The following is a 14,854-nucleotide window of genomic DNA, read 5'->3' on the forward strand; positions in this document are numbered from 1 at the left end:
TTCTATTCACAGATGATGAGTACAGTAGCGTCACTTTGATCTGGCTGGAGTGAACATGGTAGTGTTAATGAATGAGGACGACAGCGTGCAGAGATCTTATAAAAAGAATCTTATTACACAGAATGGACCAGTGATTCCCAACCAGGGGTATGTGTAGCCTGTCCCAGGGTTTACTTCTGCAGTTGTCAGGGGGGGTGTGGAGAGACAGTGGAGAAGTTCAGCTAACCTAAAACCCAATCAGTTATGCTGTGGTAAAAATGTATATGTCCAGACTAGTATTAAGGAGAAAATGGTGTTTGTGTGAGGGTGATATTTAACATAATAATCATGAAAATAACCAGGATCTAAGATACTTGAGATAATAGCATGAAAACAGAGATGAGGACTAAACATAAAAAACTTCAGGATCCCTATGTCTCTTGTGAGAAATAATATAACAATATCAATTTTGATTGTGTACATTCAATAACATCCAGCTGAAATACATTCAAATGAATATATCTGGAAGTCGACGCCGGTGCCTGAGCTCACTGCAGGATTGGGTCACTTTAGACATGAAAGGCTAGGAACCGCTGGAACAGACTACCAAAGCAAATCAGTAGACATAATGAAATATCGTCCATTAGACAGAGCGAAGTAATGAGCAAACCACTGGACCCTTTCTTTGCACGGGGAACGGGGAAATTAGCTGTAAGATTTCAGGGGGTCTATTGTCAGAAATGTAATGTAATATTCATAGCTATAGTTTCATTAGTGTGTTATCACCTGAAAGAATTATTGTGTTTTTGTTATGTTAGAATGATAGGTGAAGCGGGTCCTCTTCCACGGAGTCGGACATATTTCACTGCCGTGTTTCTACAGCAGCCCAGATGAGACAAACTAAACACTGGCTGCAAAGTGCACCTTCACATTTTTAGCAGTCAGTGGAGGAGAGGCTGAGGCAGGGGGTGCTCAGTTGGTTGCAATCTGCAGCCTTCATTGCTAGATGCTGTTAAACCCTACACACTGGACCTCGAAATGCTTAGTTACTCATGATGGATGTCATGCAAAAAATGTCTGCCTTCTTCATAAGGGAAACAAACACTAACTTAACTTAGCAGTTTGGAAAATTCTGTCAAACTCACAGCGGCCTCGGTCTTTCTTAGCATCCTCCTCTGCACCTCACAGTGTAATATTGTAAACTATAACATTCTCTCATCTTATATCTTTGTGACTGTCACATCTCTCACAGTAGTGATGGACTGCTTTGCTTCTTTAGTGTCTAACATCATGTAGCTTAAACCATTCCCTCTTTATTTCAGTCACAGATAGAATTTATCATGTTGATCTGAAACACAGAGTTGCCTTGTGAAGAGTCCAGTATGACGACATCCACTCCAGCCTGCACCAACAGGTCCAGTCTGTAAAACGAACAAAAGTTTTGTGAATGAAACTTGCCGACATCCAGAGCAGAACAGGTAGCCTTGTGTGGCGATTTTAAGGGTTTTGATTAAACTAATGATGGAATCTCATGAGTGCACACCTCCCCACGAATAGGTTCAGGCTGCATGATCTTGCATGTTGTGTGCTCTAACACTACACATTTTATTCTGCCTTTCTGCATGGCCAGAATTGATTGTTGACTTTTATGAACACACCATACAGAAGAATTGACCGCCAACAATGGCTGCTAATACTGAATGGAATCATAACACCACTGCTCCACTTATAATGGGTCTTTTGACATCAGCTATGTAAGAAATTGGACAGTGGAACTCATCAAACAGCAAGACAGCCAAGCAAAACTTCTGACCTGCCATAAAAGAGAAAAAAAATGATGACACATTCACGTATGAACGTTGATGGTCTTTCTTGCCCCTCAGTCTGAGTAGTGCACAGCACAAGGCCATAAGTCTTCATACTTTCAAAAGTCATTTTGATTTTCAAACATTTATTTATTATGTTTGAGCTTGAATCATATAAGTCAACCTACACACAGGCACTGCACACAAAGGCAGAAAGGCTGGATCTCTCTCACACATGCACACACACACACACACATACACACACACACACACACACACACTCGCTGCAGTAAGTCATTGTGGCGATCTGATTGATTTTTATTGATTCAGTGACCTACCTTGAAACTTGGCTGCAACAATTGTCGTGGACGGTAGAAAAATTGCTTCTGTGCTGTGTGCTGAACACACTTCATCATTTCCACCCAGCAGTGAATCAACTCAGCTCATGTCAGACTTGGTTAGTATTGATCTTTTACCAGAAGGCTAAAATTATATTCACATTTCAATTTTACTCAAAAAACAATAAACTATTTCCATCTGACGTCATCATCATTCAACGAACCCAAAAAACACAAGGTCTGTTTTTGCTGGGAGCTCCTCCAGTGGTGGCTTGGACATCAAATTGCACTGATGGTTCAGATGCATCAGGCATACAGAGAATAAAGCCATTTGCTTTATCAGGAGACTTCAACGTGTACACACTTAAATCAATAAGTGGGACAATAGACAAAGCTCCATCCAATAAAACCAATAATAGAGTCAGGAGGGGTGGAGGTGGAGGACGTCAGTATCAGTGAGCTCATACTTTCTTCCATTCTTCCTCACAGACTCTATTGTTTGCTCGTTTTATCTTGTGTTTTCTCTCCATCTTTATCTTTTCTGCTGCCTGAGAGTGCTCATTCCTGACTCTTTATGGTCCTGGCTTCCTCATCATCTGAAAACAACAGCCCTGCGGTTTGAGGCAACCAGCAGCTCTCTTTCATCCTGATGGAGAGCTTCCATTAATGACAGTCTTCCATCAATGACACTCTTTTGCATCTCGGGTTAAATGGACTAACTAATTTACCTTTTCTTCTCCACTCTTCATTTTCAAAGAATACGTAGCCAGCAGCCCCTCTAAGAGCCTGTCAATCTTTACCTACTCTATCTACACTTCCTCCATCTGTCTGTTTGCTCTCTGTTATCTGTTTTCTTTGCCTGTTATCCAGCTCACTGTCTGCCTGTTTCTCTTCTCTCTGTCTCTCTCTCTGACCTGCCTGGTTACCCAGTCATTATGGTTTTCATCCCAGCTGCATTTCCATTTGCTGAAAAGAAGAAAATGCTGCTCTACAAGGACTTAAGTTCTTTGGCAATGGTGCCTATTGTCTTCTGATATCCAGCTAAAAGCACCAAAAAACTCTTCATAAAAGATCAAATATATACGGAAGTACCTTGCATTCACAAAAGAAAAGAAAAAGACACCCTAGGACTTATTATCTCATAATTACAACAAAAGATCTCATAATTATGAGATCTTACAATATTAACAATATTATTTTGATGGGCTGCCCCACCTGGAATCTTATGTTGATTTTGGCTGTGCAAATATGGCACAGTTTTGATGAATTCAATTTGACTCAATTTGACTTTATTACTTTTTTGACATTTAAATTATGATTAAATTCTTAAAGATTACTCTTCACCATAACATTGTTCTTACAGCAGTAGTTACTATTAAAGTGTGGATGTGGGCTCATAAAAAAGGTAAAGTTCAATTGCTTCCTGCAGAGCAGCAGGTGGGTGTATGTTGTTTACTGACATTGTCAGGCAACAAATGTCAAAAACAGTCTCTTCACATGGATGTGGGCCTCTTGGCAGGCATTCCTCTCCACAAGCTTGTATTTGCTGATGGAATCGTGTCTCGAGGTAGTCTGTCGTGCCAAACAGGTGGCGAAGGCCATACGTCATTAGCGGTCCGCTTGGAGGAAGACAGTTCCTGCTTGGGATGGATTCTGTGGCATTTCAACAGATGCAACTTGCTGCAGCTCCCTTTGGAAAGCCTCAGGAACTTTTTCAAATTTCATGCCACATGTACCTTGAAAGAGTTACTGGATACTGCTGTCATTCTTTTTCTGTGTCCTTATTACTTAGATTTGAACTGTTTCAGAAAAATAACAGTAATAACAACATAATGCAATAACTACTGCAGTGTACAACTGGGCATATGAATGCATTTCTTTGGTTATGATTACTTGAGCCGGTAATGTAGCATCTAGCAGAAAACTCGTCATTATGGTTACCTCTTATGAATATCTGCATCTGCTCCATTAAACAGTTTTCTGTACCCAGGGCTGACCTGATTCGCATGGGAGCACTGCTCCTGTCTTCACTTCATCAATGATGTAATACTCCTGGGATTACTGCTAGTAGAGTAAGTATGTAGACATTTGACCATAAAATCTGTCGACAGCACCGTTAATACATATTCCATATGGTCTGTCGTATGAATGAACCTGCTATAGGCTGGGCCTTAGCTTTGTGTATAGACATCATCTTCGACAATTATGTAGCCTCCACTGTACTCCCTGAGGATCTAGGATTGTCAGCAGGTTCTTCATGACACCACCAAGCCAGCTTGGATGCATTTCAAATGCATGAATCTACATCCATGAAGCATCCTGTACTGGTTTAAGTGCTCCTGCAGGAAGAGCGCGACTTCCAGTAGGTCAGAGCAGGCTTTCCATCTGAACAGTCCCAACCAGTTGAGATGTCTGTGCAATGAGGACATATGAATATTAATGCAATCCACATTAAGTAACACTGATATTTCCCAGTGTTTCATTCCATGAAGGAAATAAAATGTAATACTGCCATCGTTGCCCACTACAGCCTAGGTTAGCAACGACTGGTAATGAGGCTGCCTTGCTTAATTATGAGATCTGTTCACATAATTACGAGATCTCGTAATCACAAGCTCCTGATCACGCAATAACAAGATCTTTCCTAACAGTTACTAGATAAGGAGTCTATTTGGACTTGATATGAATTAAATAGTTATATCAGCCTTATTTTCAAGTGTTTTTTTCTTTCTCGGCATCAACACCATAATTAATTTGAACATAGCACCAGATTCAGAAGAATCCATTTCTGATACTGAGGAACAAGTACCTCCAAATGCCCCTTCTAGCTTTTCATTACAACGGCTAATGGTGCTCAGTTTGACTACAGAGGACATTTTATTCACTCATTTACATGACTGTGACGTCTGGGGTGTTTTTGCAGTCTGTCTGTCTGTCTGTCTGTCACCTGAAGGATGTACCAAATCTACATGCTAACTAGCCAGCCAAAGGAAATGTTTAATTCCAGCCTGACAAAGATCCACTGCATTTCCACCAAACCTACTGAAGCATGCAGGAACTCATCCTCATCTTTTGCTTGATTTCTTTGTCCTATACTCCTCTCTAACAGATGTCATACTATATAAGTTCATGTGACAGCTTAGACCCAAAGCTAATGTCTAATCTGACCAGGTAGTGCAGCTGTCTCTCTTACCACTTCTTATTGCTCTAAGCAGCAGTCGTGAAGCCTCGCAATAAGTGCCAATTTTTCGCTCAGGTTGAAGCATTTTCACTGAGCTGTCTCTTAAATTGTCACTTCACCGTGAAACAAATCTGCTGACATCAACTCGCGTCTTCACTTTAAGACAACCTGTGATTCATGGACAGTGAAGAATTTGAGAGCGTGACAAATGCATGGCATTGAAACAGGTTTTGAATCCTGGTCCTCAGACTGACAGGCAAGAGACTTAACCACTGGATTATGCCACAAAATATTTTATAATTACAGTATACACTTAGACTTAAACTTAGACTTTACTTTATTGACCCCAATTTGGGAAATTCTTTTGGATGGCATGCATCGGGGTCAGTTGTACGACAGCTTTATAACTGCCGCCAATCGTACCACCCATGACACAAGCTATTCTGCTGGCTAGAAAACAACAACAGAATGATCATCACAACTAGAGACATTTAAATTGTTAAATTGTTAGACATTAAAGTTTGAGATAGCATGAGGAAAATACTGTAGATGGAAAAAATTACCTTTATACCACAAAAATAAGTCTTGGCAGTAAAGCTTTGATGAATATGAAACATCATTTTGTCCTCTTGCAGGCAGACACTCAGGCAGAATGAGTTTCATGGTTCTGTTTGGTTTCTGATTGGTGTAATTTAAGATCTTACAATTCCCCCAGGTCTCGCCTAATAGAAAAAAATGGCCAAACCCACAAGATGCATCCTTTTTTTTTTATTAATGGGAGCTTAAGTGGTTGAACGTGAAAGTGTTTTATCTTGGTTACAGTGTTAAGTAGCTAAAATTGAGCACAGAACACAACTCTTACCCTCTCCACAATGTGCTGGTCACACACATAGGAGCACCTCCAGCAGCAGGCTGTTATCACCACAATGCACCATGGAGCGCCACAGGAAACGCTTTAGTGCGGCAATCAAAGTTTACAACTCATCCGCCTCCTGCCGAGAGACGGACAGCAGAGACATGGGGTGCAGCCCGGCTTTGCTCTGTTCATTGAAGATTTTGAATTAACCACACATTCTCACCTGTGCTTAATTTTGATACTGTGCATCCATAGATATATGCCACTTCTCACCCTAACCCTAACCTTCCTCTTCCTGCATTGTACTACAACTGCTGCACAACAATTTCCCTCAGGATAAGAAAGTCCTATCTTAACTAACATGGACAGAAAATTCCAGAGTCAAGTCTCAGCTTTTCAGTGGACATGTATTGATCATGTGGTGAGGACATAAATGTCTTTACACACTCACACTGAGGACTCATTTTTCTTATGGGGACAAAATGTTTGTTTGACAAATGTGACAAAATACAGAATATAAAATTGTGACAAAATACAAAAGACTGAGGATAGGGTTACGGGTTAGGTACAGGGTTAGGAACAGGCACAGAGTAGTTATGGTTAGGGATAGGGTTAGGATCCCTAAAAGTGATGACCCCCCCCCCCCCCCCCCCCCGTGTGTGTGTGTGTGTGTGTGTGTGTGTGTGTGTGTGTGTGTGTGTGTGTGTGTGTGTGTGTGTGTGTCCACATTCACATCAGGTGGAGTTGGATGCAATCAGGACGTTTTAAATTGCGTACATGAATACCGATCGAGATGGTGATTGCACAGCCACACACACACACACACACACACACACACACATACACACAAACATCATCACGAACCACAAAAATCCTGCCTCAGACTGCTGCCTTTTTGTCTTGTTCTTATAATCCATTTAGGCAGGAGCCCAACAGGATTCAAGGTTTCATTAGGCAAAGCCTTCCTGTTATCCTCCACAACGTAATTGAATGTAAACAAATATCCGGCAGTAAACAAAGTAGTCGCACAGGGTCTTCGTTATTGCTTCCTTTAATAGTTACTGGCAATTCATTATGTTTTCAGAGTGATTCACTGATAGTATGGGTTTTGTTTGGATTGTTAGATAAATGTCAAAGTCAAAATAGCAGCCATATGTTGAGGAGGACATTTATTTAGATTGATTTGACGTGCTGGTTAGCCCTTTATCCAGAGTGTGTTTACTGACAGTAGCTTTATGTACATTATTAGCTTGCTGTGTTTGGCGTGTACATGTGCAATATGGTTTGCATCAAACCTAGACAGCCTCCATCCTTCCTACCACACTGTCTCATAGAAAACAAGCAATAAACAAACTCAAATTGGCAAAGAATAGCAGGTTGCAGACAATTTCAATGGAAGTGACAAGCTGAGTGTTTGGGCATCTCATTTACTGAGAGGGAACATGCTGATTCTTGAAGATGGGTGGAAATTGTTTCCTTCAGGGCCAGCAGAAAGGAAACCAATCCCAAGCTCAGGGATGAATAATAAGCATGTTGCTTTATTGCGCCCTGAAAGGAAAGAGAGAGATCACAACATCGTCAGCTGTAGAGCAACACTTCCCACGCTAGAAGGGATTTACTTGATTGCTCTAGAGCACTTGAGTTTCCCAGATATTTCCCCTAAACCTGGACAGGGCCTCGATTTTCCTGGATCACCCAAATGCCACTGAAAAGGCTTTTGTCAAAAACGCTTCCCAGCTTCCTCGATGTGACACAGCAGGAGCGTAGCCTACCTCTAATTAACACACGTCTCCCAAAATGTCAAAGTGAAAGCCTCTTAAACAGAACTGTGCTTGTGGCATCAACAAAGTTTGCAGTAAGGGCTGAAATAGCAGCAGCAATAGCCAAACATCTGAAAGCACCCTCTGTGAGTGTTCGCTTTTCATCCCTGACACCATGCTGTGGTGAATACTTTCAGAAAATCTGTTCAAATTTTTTGGTAATTAATTACACAGTAAATTCTCTGGAAAACAAAATATGCTCTGTGAATCATAGGAGTCAAAGTCAGAAAACAACCCTAGAGGCCAAAAAGTAACCAATTAATAATTTATCAGCAAAAAATCCTTTTCCTAACATTTATAATCCACCTCCATGTTGTCAGAGTTTTGTTGGATTCTCTCAGCTTGCAGAATGCTGCCACTGATGTCCGAATAGGGTGTTGTAGGATATTAGTTGGAACACTGGCTCTTTGCCATCTCTCTGAACCATATTCAGAAATATTTATACTTAGCCATCCTAGCTGCATGAGCATGCTGGTCAACCACTTTGGTCCAGACTGAAATATCTCAACAACTGTTCGATGGATTGGCATAAAAGTTTGTACAAATATTCATGCTCTCTAGAAGAGTGGTTCCCAACCTTTTTTCCTTGAAGCCCACCTTGCATGTGTCCAAGACAAGCCAGGACCCCCCGGCCCCAACCCGTACACTACATACACGCACTAAAAGAATAAAGGGATTAATTACAAGCTTTTATTTGCAAAAATAAAAGGTCAGAGGTAAACTAACACTGTGAATATGGCAAACACCAGCATCTGAGCACTCGCTGTGACCATGTTAGCATGTTAGCATTTAGGTCAGGCGCAGCTGTGTCAATGTGCAGCCTCACAGAGCTCACAGAATTTTTTGAACCAAATGGCATGGTTCTCATTGTTTGTGTGTGTGTGTGTGTGTGTGTGTGTGTGTGTGTGTGTGTGTGTGTGCGTGTGTGTGTGTGTCTCTGTTGAGAGAGAAAACAGGTGCTTCCTCCTTTTGCAGATTTTCTCCACTGACCTTTTCCCCTTAAGAAAATTACTTCACATGTACATGATATCAATAGCACGCACGCACACACACACACACACACACACACACACACACACACACACACACACACACACACACACACACACACACACACACACGCATCCAGACTGTGTGCAAATATTTTTTTTCTTATTATTTTTAGCAGCTTGAGTCATGGCGTCCTCCATTGTTCTAGATTAACACACTTGTTCATGAGGTTTGATTAAGTCTGAAAAGACAGAAGTGGCCTCAGTGGTTGTTATTCCTGGGTCGCATATTTTGTGCTATTTTAACATGGCCTTAACTGGGACAATAAACAATGTTCGCTATCCCTCTGTGACCACTGAAAAGATTTGAATAGACACTGATTGTATCCCATTTTCCCGCTGCGCTAATCGTCGAATCAGTGCAAATAGCAAGGCATACATTAGCAGGCGTCTCAGGGTGTTCAGGACAAACAGAAATGATTTTTCATCAAATGCAATCAGCCAAGAAAAGGACACCTGTAACCTCTCACTCCAGTCCAACAGCATGAGATGAACGTAAACAGGATCTTGTGCTTCTTTGTGTAAAGTTGCACTTGCAGAAAATGAATAAAGAAGTATGACACATCTGTAAAATCTTGTCTGTTAGTTTTGGACTAATCAGTTCCATGAGAATAGTTTTATTTGTGTGGTGTTCTTGAAGAGCTTTTGTTATTATCACATTATCACATCATTATTGTTGTAAAGAATGGAGTTAGAACGTGAGAGGGGTGCAAATGTTTATTTCACTGAGTGAAGAATCTGGAGCAGGACCGCAGCATACAACAACATCAACATTCAGCTCTTCTCTGTCAGCCATCACTCTTGACACAGTAGGAGTTTCCACAGGATGGGTGACTCAGTGCAGGCACGTGCAGGACAGCACTATTTGGAAAGCCAGTTAATGGCTTTCCAGTCTGTCCAGAACTTCCCAAAGAGCTCCTCCAGCCAGCATGGAGATGTTAGCTCCATGCTGATGAGGACAGGAAGACAAGTCTGAGCTGCAGAAGCCTAATATTAAAGGAAACAGGAACACATCTGAGCAAAGCTCCAGCTGCTGCTGGCATGATAATGGTTATTCAGTAGTCTGTAGTCTGACTAACTTTACTATTAACAAAGTTCACAGACTGAGCGATATCCTCTATATGAAGGAAGAGGAAACATTTCAAGTCATAGTAAATAATTTATGACCTCTATACGACCAGAAGGAAACACAAACAACTGCAATAGCTTCATAATTAATGCAAATGTATAAAATGACAAATGTTTTCTCTGTGTTGTTAGCTTGTGTCAGAGGCTTATGCAATGCTAGACTACAAATTCAGAGATGTTGAGGTAAATAATCTTTGTAGCTGTAGGTAACTGAAGCTAGGTTTCCATCCAGATGTATTACAAATTTGAACTTAATGTCAAGATAATCAAAAGAAAAAGAAAATGGATATTAATGCTTATTTCCATCCACTGGCATTATGCGATCAGAATTTGATACACAGCAGGAGGCGCCAATTCTCCTGTCGTGTTTACATTGCGTGCTTCATGTCTGTCATTATTTATTCTGTTTCGATTGCACTTCAACAGTTTTGCCTGTGGACTCTGCTGCATAGGCTGCGTATGCCATGTTTCAGATGACCTGAGTTAAGTAAATCTACTATTGTCTCTCCTTTTGGTTCTGTTTTGCATTCCCAAGAGAAATAGCTGTCTCTTTAGCTGCTAAACACTGTGTTCACCAGCTAGCTGCTAACTTCATCTGTCTGCTTTGGTGCCAAGTAAGAGCAACTTTAATAAAGATTCAAAGAATAATCAGCTTGGCAAGAAAGGGTTAAATAATTAATTCCTCATTCTCATGTCGATACTCAAGATGACTCAAACGAAGTCTTCATCAAACTGCCTGCAAGTGAAGCGTGCCTTTTTCATCTCGCAGATGAGCTTCACTCACAGATTCTCAAAACAAGCTGCTAAAGTTTATTAAAGCTGTTTATCGACAGTGAATTGAAAAGATTAATTCTAATGCATCCTTCAAGGTAGGGTTTTAGTGCTTGAACTGTTGATTTCACTTAAGAGTGAAGCTTGAAGTATCAGGCAGTCACAAGCCATTACCAATGCAATCCTCCTCTGCATCTTTATTCTGCTTACTGGGGGTGTTGCACTTGAATTTCTTCTGCTCATACATGCATGGATTATCACAAGCTTTTCATGTTACCTTTTACAGCCATATACAACTCTGTTAGGCTGTACTTAAGCACAGTGACAAACTTTCATTAGAGTGTGGAGGCAGAAGAGCTGCGGAGATGGAAATACTGTAGATGTAGGAGGCTCTGACAACCAGCTTGTTAGAATGAATTTTCTTTTCTTTCTCTCAACTTTTCGTATTGGATATGACCTCCTGATCTCACAAACCATTAGCACACAACTTCAGATGGTCATGGTACATTGTGCTTGTTTCATGTTCCTGTCTGACATAATTCAGTGTATGTCTGCTAAGATATTAAAAACTCAGTGGAGCTTTAACTGAACTGAACTGAATGCATACATTTTTGACTTCTGAGTAAGGCGTTCTCCTTCTTAAAGCACCTATTATGTTTAGAATTGGTGGTAAAGAGATGGTCAAGAGAATGGGAGGTAAGCTGGAGAGAAGAGAGAAGAAGAAGAGACATACTTTTGTTAATCACTCCACATTACATGCATTACATTACATGCACACACGCCATGCTTCTGTGAAATTAATTCCTCCACATTTGACCCATCTAGCGGTGGGCTGCCAGCCGACAGCGGCGCCCGTGGACCCAGTTCCTTCCTGTCACCACTGGTCAGGTGGTGATCTTCTTGCATGTTTTTAGTAGGGTTTTTTTTAAGGAGGATACCCCAGGTGAACACAGGGAGAATGTGCAAACTCCACACAGAAAGGTCCCTTTCCTCAAGCAGCAGGCACCGAAGGCATGGTGGAGGACACGACCCCAGCACCCACAGCGGGAATTGAACCCAGGACCTTCTAGCTGTGTTACCACCGTTCCACCATGCCACCAGAGGGTCACATTATACTGCTGCGCTAATATTGTGTATTAGCAGCATGCCATATCCAGCTGTTTTCTCACTGCATCCCTGCCTCCTGACCTTTCCTCAGAAAACCATTCTCTACCTGGTGCTTTGAAGAAAACACAAACAAGATAAACAGTATGCCTTTGGCTTGGGACAATGATAAATCCATCTTTTCTCCTCATCTTGAGAAAGGGTATTAGAGATATAAAAAAAAAAAGCAGTGAGATTACTGTCTGCCTCGCTGAAGTAGCTCCTGCAGACCTCAGTTTGAGAACGTGAGCGAATGAGAATAAGGAGCAGGCAGCAGTGCTGCTGCTATTATACCTGGTATTTACTGTGGGGCTGACTAAGTTGACTGGAGATTGGCTCATTACTCAGTTTAAGAAACGAGAACAAAGACAGTATTTCCCATTCACGTTCATTTAATAACTAACTCTGTTGACAAATTTGCATACAGACATTGACATAGTATTGACATAATGCAAATGCTTATAATACGTCGCACCAGGTGTAAATGCAAAGCGTAGCATAGTTCATCCTTCATGTAGTCAATGTCGTTCTTAACAGCCCTGGAAATGCATTTGCTTGCTCTCACATTTTTCTTTGAAATCAGACATCGCTTGCCTGTCTTCCTCCTTGTGTTGACTTCAAAGCTACATTGTCTGCTGCATGTTCACTGACGTACAGAGTTGAATGCGGTTGCTCAGGTGCGGTCTCAGTTTTATCTACCAGCCGCAAACTGAATCTTTTATGAGATTCTTTCTTCTCTGAGGCACAAAATAAACACAATGCATGTCTTAGCGACTCCACATCAGCAGGTATGCATTAAACAACACAGGAGGCAAGAAAACTCGGGTCCTGTCACACTTGACCAGAGCAGGCTTGTAAGGAAAAAGATTATATGACCTCATCAAATCCCCATGTCTCTAGTGGTTCAGATCATTCTCCTGAGAGCTCTCTCCTCACTGATGGTTTCTCAGTCCCCTATCTTTGTGCCAAATGAATCTGGTATTGACTTTTTTTTTTTTTTTTTTTTAAATCTGTCTAAAAATGGACATGACGGACTAAGACACCACATTGTGGAGCAGAATAAATGCATTTCTGACAGCGAGACGGCAGGATGTGGGCTACCAGTACACAGAAACAAATTAACTTGTCATTCTGTCAGAACACCTTCACCTCCACTTCCTGCATCTTCTGTGTATCGGCTCAATCGTACCAGCAGCAAAATGGAGGCAATTCAGTGAAATCGCATCAAACACTGGATTCCCTCGCAACCGCAAGCTAGCCTTTCCACCCAGTATCATTTAGGTCTAGCATGCTAAATGATAGTTAGCTTGTTTCCCCTCTTTAATTACTTTTTATTGAATAAATTGATGTGTAATCTTGTGAACAAAATGGCAGGAAGGAGTAAACAGCAAAGCACAGAGAAAACAAAAAGAAGCTTCCAGAGTTTCTGTGACTGACTAGCGTTAGCATGTTCCTATCTTGCTAGCGTGATTAATTGAAGTTTGCTAAATAGCCCTGTGATATGTGACCGTATCATTTGGTTTGTATGTTATGAAATTTGCACGAATATTCAACAAATTTAGTTTTAAGACAGACAGATGACAGATGATGGTCTGTGTGTATGTATGCTTTTGGGCTGTAAATTCGCTTTGTACAACTCTGCATCGTGTCAGCTCAGTGAACAATTAAATTAATGATTATTTGTCACAGAGAATGAAGAAGAAATCGACTTCTCTGGAGAGCTGATCAATAACAACTGCTGCAATTAACTCCAAAGCTATTTTCGTGGATAACTTCCTGGAGGAGCAACATTGAAACTGCTGGCCAACAGGAGCTTGTTACACAAAACATTTTCAAGTTTAATGGAGGCTTAAGAGTCCTTAATTCACCCTTGGCAGTGACTTTACATAAAAATACCTCTGGAGTTGTAAAGGCCCTGTAATAAGCACAGGTGTACTGGTGGATAACATGCTTCTCTCTCACATCTTGTTCTGAGTGGCCACACTGGATTTGGATCCAACAAGCTATGTTTTGTTTTTCTAAAATCTCCATCTTTGAAAATTGGAAATGACAAGGGAGTGCTCTTGTATGACTGCAATCAGACAGCAAGGAAATGGCTGTCATCACTCAGAACCACTAGCAGAGGAAGCTATTGACACGCTGAGTCAATAGCAAATAATTGCAGCTGGAAAGATACGATGAAAAACAAGCACTGACAAGAGTTTCCTGTCAGGACTTGTTTTTCATCCCCTGCACATACAAACAGCTAAATTACACCCATTTTCTGCATGCACAATAAGGAAATTATAAATACATGCAAAGATATCGAATAATCTACCTCATCTTCAACCTGCTGCTTTCTGTCAGAGCAATGTACATCCAAGACTGAGAGCTCAAGAAAGTTATTCTTTTTCTATGAAGAGACAATTCTAGATGCTATTATTGTGTCTTAAAGTTGTTTGACTTTGACAGAATGTAGAAAATGTGTAAGTTTAGCCTGACAGTCACTGTCTGGGGGTTTGAAATGATTATGTGTCACAGCATGTGCAGATGGCTTTTTAGGTTTTGACAATCATGCATGTGCTCCGTGCCGTACAAGATGGGATTGTATACAAACTGCTGATGTGGTCAGTGTATAGTTGTTTTGTAAAGATTACATTTTGGTATGCATTCAACCATTTCAAAGAACTTACACAACAATGGTCACTATAGGGGGAGGATGAATGCAGGATTATTTCATATTTCATTATTTATCAATAATGCATGACTGCTTCTGGCCAGTATAATATGATTTCATGTATTCTT

Source organism: Chaetodon trifascialis, chromosome 18 (assembly GCF_039877785.1).
Source record: "Chaetodon trifascialis isolate fChaTrf1 chromosome 18, fChaTrf1.hap1, whole genome shotgun sequence".
NCBI classification, from domain to species: domain Eukaryota; kingdom Metazoa; phylum Chordata; class Actinopteri; order Chaetodontiformes; family Chaetodontidae; genus Chaetodon; species Chaetodon trifascialis.